Here is a 9,893-nt window from a genome sequence, read left to right as displayed (position 1 = left end):
TTTTCAAGAATATATATTGATAAGATATAGAAATAGCTTTGGATGAGAATGTGTGTGCATATATGCTTCCTACCTCTGACAACTGAGACGGCTTGCAACTCATATTGCCCAACACCAGTGAACTCACCTAGCTCCTAAATCTTGGCGTCTAAAGCCATTCTCCAATAACAGGCACCAAGACTCCTTGGAGAAATGGCTATTTCCAGGGCTGTGGCAAGGAAAGTACAAGATGAGCCGCCAACATCTTATGGGGTCGGAAGGGAAGGAAGAGCTCAAAGAATAATGGGGGGCATACTGGGACATGTCAGTAGACCCAAGGAGGCAACCTGAATGTCCCGTCCCCATGCCAAACCAGGGACAATACAACAGACAAAACAATGCTAGTAATGGATGATAATCCACAGAATAAGAACCTACAGAATAAAATAAGAATCTGCGGATCCACATCAATATAAATATTTGAATGAGTGAAGAAATAAATAAATAAATAAAGGCAGCGGAATTCCCTGGCAGTTCAGTGGTTAGGATTCCATGCTTTCACTGTGAGGGCCCAGGTTCAATCCCTGGTCAGGGAACTAAGAGTCCCACAAGCCGAGTGGTGTGGCTAAAAAAAAAATAAAGTAAAAAATAAATAAAATAAAGGAGGGTGGAGGAAAAATCCTTTCTCATGGTAGACTCTAACCCATAAATGTAAAATGAGGAAACCTGAAAACCACCACTTGGCAAATACCCTGGTAATAACAGTGTCAGCACATTAAAAAGCAGAGACATTACTCTGCCAACAAAGGTCCGTCTGGTCAACACTACGGTTTTTCCAGTGGTCAGGTATGGATGTGAGAGTTGGACTATAAAGAAAGCTCAGCCGTGGGGAGTGAAGTGGAGGTCAGAGAGACAGGGGAGCCCCTATTACATGGGGCTCTGTGGTCCCATGTTAGGTGAGAAGTTTGGGAGTTTCTTCCTTCGATTTTTTGTGTGTGTGTGTGGTAAAATACACAAAACAAAGTTTACCGTCTAAATTTTTTTCAGTGCACAGTTCGATGTTATAAAATATGTTCATGTTATGCAATTAACACTACCATATATCCACAGAACTCTTTTCATCTTATAAAGCTGAAACTCTATACCCATGAAACAAGAACTCCCCAGCCTCCCGCCCCACAGACCTGGCAATCACTGTTCAACTTCCTGCTTCTATGATTTTTGACTACTCTAAGCATCTCAAATAAGTAAAATCACACTGGGTTTTGTTTTTTTTTTTTGAGTCTGGTTTATTTCACTTAGCATAATGTTCTCAGGTTCATCAATTTGTAGTATGTGTCAGAATTTTCTTCCTTTTTTAAGGATGACTAATATTCCATCGTATGTATAAACCACATTTTGCTTATTCATCAATCCACGGAGAGACACTTGGATTTTAGTCATTGTGAACGTGGGTGTACAAACAACTCTCAGAGACCATGCCTTCCTGGAGGAGGAAACGGCAATCCACTCCAGTACTCCTGCTTGGGAAATCCCATGGACAGAGAAGTCCAACAGGCTAGAGCCCATGGGGTAACAAAAGAGTTGGACACGACCTAGCAGCTGAACCACAACGAACAGTGAATGAGCTTAGAAGACCCCACACCAGGGTCCCTGGCATTGGGAATGTGGAGTCTTAGCCACAGGACCACCAGGGAAGTCCTCCGTGGTCATGTCTAATTTTGGTGGAAGGAGCCAGTACCACCAAAAATCCCAGAAATACAGAAAGGTAGAGGATGGAGGAAAGCCCTAAAGAGGCAGGGGATGGAGGCTGGGGTGCAGTGAGGGGTGGAGATCAGTCAGGGGCAGGAGGAAGGCACCTTAGGAGGTGAGGAGGCTGCAGACCCACAAAGAGTGTACAGGTGATGGGAGGGGAGGGGTTCTATTAGGGCTTTATTTAGTAGGTGATGTTACCAAACGAGAGTGAGAGAAGAACGCTCTGGCTTCGGGGGAGAAGAGGGGGTCATGAGGACAAGAGAAATGGAAGACTTCTGGAGAGCCCTGATGGCCCAGCCAAGACTGGAGCCATGGGTTTAGATCTGTCCTAAAGCCTCCATCCCCCTTTGCTCCATGGTGACTGTCCAGCTGAGTTTCTCCTCCTTAGTGGCCAAGACCTCCGCTAGGAGGCTGTCCTGAGGGTCACTGATGCCATTTGCCTCTCCTTCCCTGGACGACAGGGTGGCTCTCTGGCCTTCTCAGAGCCTGGCAGAATGGAAGAGGAATCCCACCCCTGGACATCAGCCTTGTGGCTCATGTGGTGCCCAGACAATCTACCCTGGTGAAGGCCTATCGGTGCACACTGGCCTGAGCCCCTCGGCCGGTTTGGTATGTCCGTCTTCCTATGGGCAGGGTTGCACAAGGTGTCTAAACATTCTGTTCTTCCAGCGGACTCCCTGGTTCACATCCCTGCTTCACAAGTACCTTTAAGGAAAGTATGGCTGCCTTTAGGGCAGAGGTTTATCAATTTGAATAGCCTTAAGTGCTAGAAAGGCGAAGTACAGAAGAAAATAAACTTGCCAGGATATAATCAAATGTTATTTTTATATCCTATAAGGTACAAATATGCAATGCCACAGATTGCACTTTAAATTTGACATTGAAAAAAATATAATTTGGAAATAGAAATAACTGTTCAAAGTTCCAAAATTTATTACTCTTCAGATTTGAAATTCAAAGTCTGACATTCCTTTCTTATGCCACAAGATGTCAGTCAACATCAGGCTGTGGACCTTGTGTTGCAACACACAGCAGAGAATTCATCCTTGAATCCTTTAACTGGGAGCCACATTTAGGTTTTCTTTAGTTTCACAGCAGAGAATGGCTGCTTACAAACATAAGTACTTCCAAACATGGACAGAATCTCTGCACAACGGTGTTTGTATTCAGGGTAACCATTCCCAAGATATCTGTAGAACTCTGGAATCTCAGCACCGTGGTACTTGGCTTCAGGCTGGTACTGCACTTCACTAACTTCCATTTGTAGCTCTTCATTCACACTATGAACCCTAACTGAGAAAGGGGAACTGAACAGTATTAGTTCATTCCCATAAAGTGTGAAATCGGAGAATCTTTTTTGGAATTTAGTCTTCAACTCTAATTTGAGGAATGTAGTGCAGGCCATCATTTTCATTTTCAGAAACTAACTCTAGCATAGGAAAGTGGGCCAGGTTGCTCTGTGCCAAATGAGTCTCCCAAAGACACAATTTCACCAGGAATGAGTCAACTGAATCATACAGTTGTGCCAGCACCTGTGAATGCCTTTCTAGAGAAATAGCCAACATGTTTAGATGTGTCACAATGACAACCAAAAAGGCGAGGTCTCTGACCCAATCTCTACTCGTGAGCTGAGGCACAGATTCTCCTCCAGAGGACATCAAAAAGTCAATTTCTTCCACCAGTTCCAAAAACTGCCTTATGACTACACCACGACTCAGCCACTTCAGTCCTGTGGAGCAGAACACACTTCCATATTGGGCATCTAACTCATCAAATAAAGCACGGAACTCTCTGTGGTCCAAGCCATGGGAGCGGATCCAGGCTATGGTATGATGCTGGGAAAGACTGAAAGCAAAAGAAGAAGAGGGTGACAGAGGGTGAGATGGTTAGACAGCATCACCGACTCAATGGGCATGAATTTGAGCAAACTCTGGGGGACACTGAAGAACAGGGAACCCTGGTATGCTGCAGTCCATACCAGGATCTTCCCTGGTGGCTCACCTGGTAAAGAATCCACCTGCAATGTGGTTTCAGTCTTTCTGACCTTCCTCTTCCTCTCAGCCTTTGTCGTCATCCTCATGATCCTGATCATTTTCCTCCACCCCCAGGGAAAGGCTCATCTCCCCTTGGCCCGTATAGGACACAAGGTTTCTTTTCTAGAATCTAAATGAAAACGCACCTAATCAATTACTACTGCACAGACTTGCTGAGAATGAAAATAACAAATTCATCTTTGGGAGTAACTGCTCGTAAGTCTGACTATATACACACATCTAAGACAAAAAAATTCATTGTCATTTCAACCTTTTATTTTGAAATAATTAAAAATGTACTGCCACTGTATTTTAATACCAATGCTGAGAATTACTGCTTTGGAAGCAATACCATTTAAAATGTTACACAGATGCCATTAGGATAAAAGAATCACTGAGAGTCAAATCTAGGGGACAATTAACCTGCTTGGTTTACAAGCACAAAGAGAGAAACAAATAATATACAGTATTCAAAGATAAAACTCTGAATCTGTTCATGTGGAGAGAAGAAGCCTAATGTCCACTGGGACTCCTCAAACCAAGTCTGGGGAATTGGCCAGGGGTGCCAAGCGTGGTGTTTCCACAGAGGCCCTCCAAGAGGCATGTGCCATGGCACTGTAGTCACCAGCAGGACGCCCCAAGAAGGGTCTGTTTACCTCCCTCACACTGATCCAACTCACAGTTTTTACCTTCATCCTCCCCAGAGTTCTCAGCCCTCTTCTCATGGTCCTCGAGCTTGGCAATCCTCCTGTCTTTTGGAAACTTGGCCCCTTTCTGCATGGTGATATTAACTTCTCAGCAAACGGGACTGAGAAACTTTTTTTTTTTATTTCCTGGAGCGGTAGTAATCTTCCTACTATTCTTCTGAAAGACAACAACCAGGAGGAGGAAAGTGAAAAAGTGAAAGTGAGAGTTGAGTCCGACTCTTTGCAACCCCATGGACTGTCCATGGAATTCTCCAGGCCAGAATACTGGAGTGGGTAGCTTTTTCCTTCTCCAGGGGATCTTCCCAACCCAGGGATTGAACCCACTCTCCCTCACTACAGGCAGATTCTTTACCAGTTGAGCCACAAGGGAAACTCAAGAATACTGGAATGGGTAGCCTATTCCTTCTGCAGCAGATCTTCCCGACCCAGGAATCGAACCAGGGTCTCCTCCATTGCAGGTGGATTCTTTACCAAGTGAGCTAGAGGAAGAGCAATAAAGAGGTATCTCCCCTGTGGCCAGGAGGTGGCAGTCACACTGCAGAGTCAGCAAGTGCAAAGTCTGCTCAGGCCCATGTGTTAGCATCCATGCTGATTTCTCCAGGATGAATTTGTGCAGTAAAAGAGCTCCCAGCCCCAGGATCACCTGGCATGTTTGTCTAAGAAAAAAAAGGGGGGGGGGAAATTCTTGGGACTTCACTTAAAACTTTCAAATCAGAATCTCTACAGGAAAGGATCTAGATTTCTAAAACCTATGCAAGATACCGCCTAAGAAAACACACCAAATCAACTACTGTCTAAGTGGCTCCACATGCCTGTGGAGTCCCAAATCTCCGCACACAAGTAAAACACTAAAGGGGGGCTTCCCTGGTGGCTCAGCAGTGAAGAATCCACCTGCAACGCAGGAGATGCAGGAGACGCAGTTTCCATCCCTTAGTCGGGAAGATCCTCTGGAGTACTCCAGTATTCTTGCCTGGAGAATCCCATGGACAGAGAAGCCTGGGGGCCTACAGTCCAACCATAGGGTTACAAAGAGTCAGACATGCTGAGCTCTGCAAAACACAAGAGAGGGCCCCACACTGGCACCTGAAATATACACAAGAATGAGAGCCAGGCCCCCGAAGGTGGACCTCGTGCTTCCCAATCACACCACCAGTTCCCATCCAGAGCCACTAAAAATCGGGCATGGTATTACAAAACTCAATGACTAAAGACGAAAATTTTAGCAGAACACTGAATGAAGACTCACCGTATACAAAAATGAAGAACTATGGGCAGTAGATGACCTTGTGAAAACACAGCCAAAGGTCAGATATCTGCATGCCAAGGAGAGGGGCCGCAGAAGTAACCAATCTGCCAACAGCTTGATCTTTGCTGTCTGGCTTCCTGAACTGTAAGAAAGTAAATTTATGGTTTTTTCAGCCATCCATACATCTGTGATATCATGGCAGACCCAGCAAAACATAAAACATAACTGATTACACATACAGATCTGAACCCACATCACAGGAAGAGATGAGTAACTATAATATGTGATTAGCATTACTGGTTATGAACAAAATTTATAGGCATAAGATGAAGGACCAGTTCACCTGGCATAGGAATGACATGGGATCAGGGAAAGCATGTGAAAGGGACCATATGCTGCACCCATCAAAGCAAACTGTTCCAGGCAACACATTTTAAACAGGAATGACCAAGGGTTGCCAGTGTGAACAGTCTAGAATCATATCACGTGCATTTCAGTTTAAGGAAAGTATAATGTGACTACTCCTATTTTCCTCTGAGCTAATACAGTCTGGGTTTCAAAACAAAAGTTATGTTCATCAGGAAATTTTTTGGCTCTGACTGGTATAGAGAGTTAATGCACCGTACTGGGGACACCACAGAACAGGAGTTGCTCTCCTATCTTTGTCCACTTAACTATGTCACACCAAGCTACGTCTGTGAAAGGATTAAATGACCATCTCAATTCCAAACAAGAGTTACTAACTTGATAGCTGGGAGATGCAAAGCACGTATGCCATACTCAGTACACCTGGGCATTTCTGTCCCCCATGAGCAGAAATAATCTTTAATAAGCTTCAGCTATCTTTGCTTGAAAGCTTGTATATGACCAGTGTATTGCAGTTTCAATTACATAATAAATTTCATATAAACCAATCAAATTAATCCAAAAAGTTACTGAATCTATGAAAACAAATTTGAACACTTTGGACACACTTGATAATGCTTAAAAACTGCAGTCAAATTAGGTGTGGGTGAGCAACCATAAAAGAATGGAAAAAACTGTAAAAATGTAGATGTAGGAGTCTATTCAAATTGCTTTCTTGGGTTGTTTTTTTCAGTTTTGCTTTGCCTTAAAGAAACAAATTTTAAAGACAAGGCCTTGCAGAAGACACACTCTGGGTATACTTTATACAGAGAAAATAAACTCCTGCCACAGTGACCCACATCAAAAGACTAGCAAATGAATACACATATTTTTTTTAAAGACTTTTTTATGTGGACCATTTAAAAGTCTTTATTGAACTTGTTACAACATTGTTTCTTTTTTTTTTAGTGTTTTGGTTTTTGGGGCACAAGGCATGTGGGATCATCTCACCAACCAGGGTTCAAACCTGCACCTCCTGTATTAACCACTGGACTGCCAGGGAAGTCTCCTGAGTACACATTTAATGTGTTTTCAATTACAATCAAAGGTGTGTATGGATAATTTACTTTTTTTTGAGGTACTGACATTACCATACAGTATCATGTTAGTTTCAGGTGTACAACACAGTGCTTGCTGTGCTTACTTGCTCAGTCCTGTCTGACTCTTTGCAACCCCATGGACTGTAGCCCACTAAGCAAGAATACTGGAGTAGGTTGCCATGCCCTTCTCCAGGGGATCTTCCCAACCCAGGAATTGAACCCAGGTCTCCTGTATTGCAGGCTGATTCTTTACCATCTGAGTACAATGCAGTGATTTCATATTTTTACAGATTATACACCATATGAAGTTATTACAATATTATTGACTATATTCCCTGTGCTGTACCCCTGTGACTTTCTTATTTTATAACTAGTAGTTTCTACCTCTTAATCCCATTCACCTATTTCAACCATCCCCCTCCCCCCTGGATAATTTACTTTCCATTCACTAACCCTATTCAGTCTACCTAACAAGGTCACTGTAAGGATGAAATGAGATAGTGTATCAAGTCCTAACACAGTGGCTGCACAGAGGAGGCGTTCAATATTCTTTAGCTGTGTACCCAGTCACCCACCTCAATTCTTCTAGACCCAACTTAACCTATCTATGTTCAAATATTAATGAAGAGGCTCCCTTGTGGCTCAACTAGTAAAGAATTCGCCTGCAATGCAGGAGACCTGGATTCAATCCCTGGGTTGGGAAGATCCCCTGGAGAAGGGAAAGGTGACCCACTTCAGTATTCTGGCCTGGAGAATTCCATGGACTGTTTAGTCCATGGCGTCACAAGGAGTTGAACACAACTGAGCGACTTTCACCTAGCCAGAAGCAGACCATTCTAGGGACCTAAATACATGCCAAAAGGATAAATATGGAAACATTATGTTTGATGGGCATGCAAACTAATGAAATTTAAGGAAGCAATTTTAAGAACCAAGAAACTGTCTTTCAAACCAGTATCTCTAGGTAATCACTATCACTTTTCAAACAAATAACACCAAATAAACCGCACTTAGTCACAATGCATCATCCATTTTACATAACACTGATGCTCAACTTGCTAACATTTTGTTTGGAATTTTTGCATCTATGCTCCTAAGCTGCTGCTGCTGCTAAGTCGCTTCAGTCATGTCCAACTCTGTGTGACCCCATGATGGCAGTCCATCAGGCTCCAACGTCCCTGGGATTCTCCAGGCAAGAACACTGGAGTGGGTTGCCATTTCCTTCTCCAATGCATCAAAGTGAAAAGTGAAAGTGAAGTCGCTCAGTCGTGTGGACTCTTAGCGACCCCATGGACTGGAGCCCAGCAGGCTCCTCCGTCCATGGGATTTTCCAGGCAAGAATACTGGAGTGGGGTGCCATTGCCTTCTCCAATGCTCCTAAGAGTGGTCTCCAATTTTTAAAAAATGACTTTGTTAGATTTTGGTACGGAGTTTACAGTGGGCTTGTGAAACTAGTTGGAAGTGCTCATAAAACCACTTTTTAAATTAAATAGTGCAGTTTAAGTGCTTTACTCTGGATTTTGACTGTTAAAATTAATGTTACTCTGCTCCACACTGTACATATAGATTCCTCATCTCTACTGCCACTGTCCTTATCTTCTGACATCTCATCCTCCCCATCTTCTATCTCCTTTGGGGAAAGACTCATTTTCTTCAGTTTCACCTTCATCTGTGTTCCTTCTTAAAAAGGACAAGACTATCAAGCATATCACAGGGCCTTCAACATTTCATGCTATATACCTCTTGCCTCTAATATTTGCGTTGTTTCCATTTGGAATAAATCTGTGTTAGGCCTCACCCTAGTTATTTTCATTCGGAATCTTTAACTCACACCAGCTAATATCAAAATGCATTGCAAAGATTATTTTTGGTATATGTTTGTAGGTTAGGTCTCCCAAACTCTCTCTCCTTTGCCACCATCTAGAAACGGAGCGACTTCCCTTTCACTTTTCACTATCATGCACTGGAGAAGAAAATGGCAACCCACTCATGTTCTTGCCTTGTGAATCCCAGGGACGGGGGAGCCTGGTGGGCTGCCGTCTATGGGGTCGCACAGAGTCGGACACGATTGAAGCGACTTAGCAGCAGCAGCAGCAGAAACGGAAACTCCTCAAGATAAAAAAGGAATTCCTCCCCTTTCCTCTCATTCTGCTCCCTTTACCACACGTTTTCAGACAACTTGGATGTTCTTAAAAATTTGTTAATTTCATTACCGACTGCTCAAATGGAAGCCCCCATAGCGGAACAAAATCAGCCTACATTTCAAGTTCCTTTACCTCTCCAGACTTGAGAATTCATTGTTAACTGGAGCAGCTTCCAGCTGGACTCCCATCAAAATTAACAATATAAATACAGGAGTCTCAAGCCAGGACCCTTAACCATCACTTTCAAAATTAATCCGCACAGGGTAGTCACAGACCCGTTCTCCTCGCCTTAAAACGAACGCCGGTGTGGGGCCCCGCCCACTGAGCCCGGAGGGCTTCCAGGCGCGGCCAGCTGGGACTGCACGCCCCGGAAGAGGCTGCCGCACACCGCAGCTGCAGACTAGCCAAGAGAACGCTCCCAGGCACCGCTCCACACGCTAGACCCTAGCGGCACACAGCCGGGAAGAAAATGGCGCCCTCGTGCCTAGGCCTTGCGCAATCAGAGCCGGTGCTGCCTTTACGCCCCTCCCCAGCCGCCCTGGGAGGGGCGGGCGGCTAGCAAGACTGGGGGCGGGGTCACCAGC

The 9,893-nt window shown here is 44.2% G+C and overlaps 1 long non-coding RNA gene across 1 annotated transcript; it reads right to left on the bottom strand.

Annotated features, from left to right (window-relative positions):
- Window positions 1–2,540: 2,540 nt before the first annotated feature.
- On the bottom strand, window positions 2,541–9,893 carry LOC147377682 (uncharacterized). The gene is made up of 5 exons (XR_015140310.1): window positions 9,442–9,893; window positions 5,721–5,862; window positions 4,457–4,631; window positions 3,736–3,897; window positions 2,541–3,579 (listed from the first exon to the last, which is right to left on the bottom strand). It is a non-coding gene; the product is annotated as an uncharacterized LOC147377682 (long non-coding RNA).

This window comes from Bos grunniens, chromosome 2 (genome assembly GCF_055505025.1).
Source record: "Bos grunniens cultivar Pamir isolate PY7600 chromosome 2, Bosgru_T2T1.0, whole genome shotgun sequence".
Taxonomy (NCBI): Eukaryota; Metazoa; Chordata; class Mammalia; order Artiodactyla; family Bovidae; genus Bos; species Bos grunniens.
The sequence above is the reverse complement of the archived record's forward strand: the minus strand, read 5'-3'. Positions and strand labels throughout refer to the sequence as shown.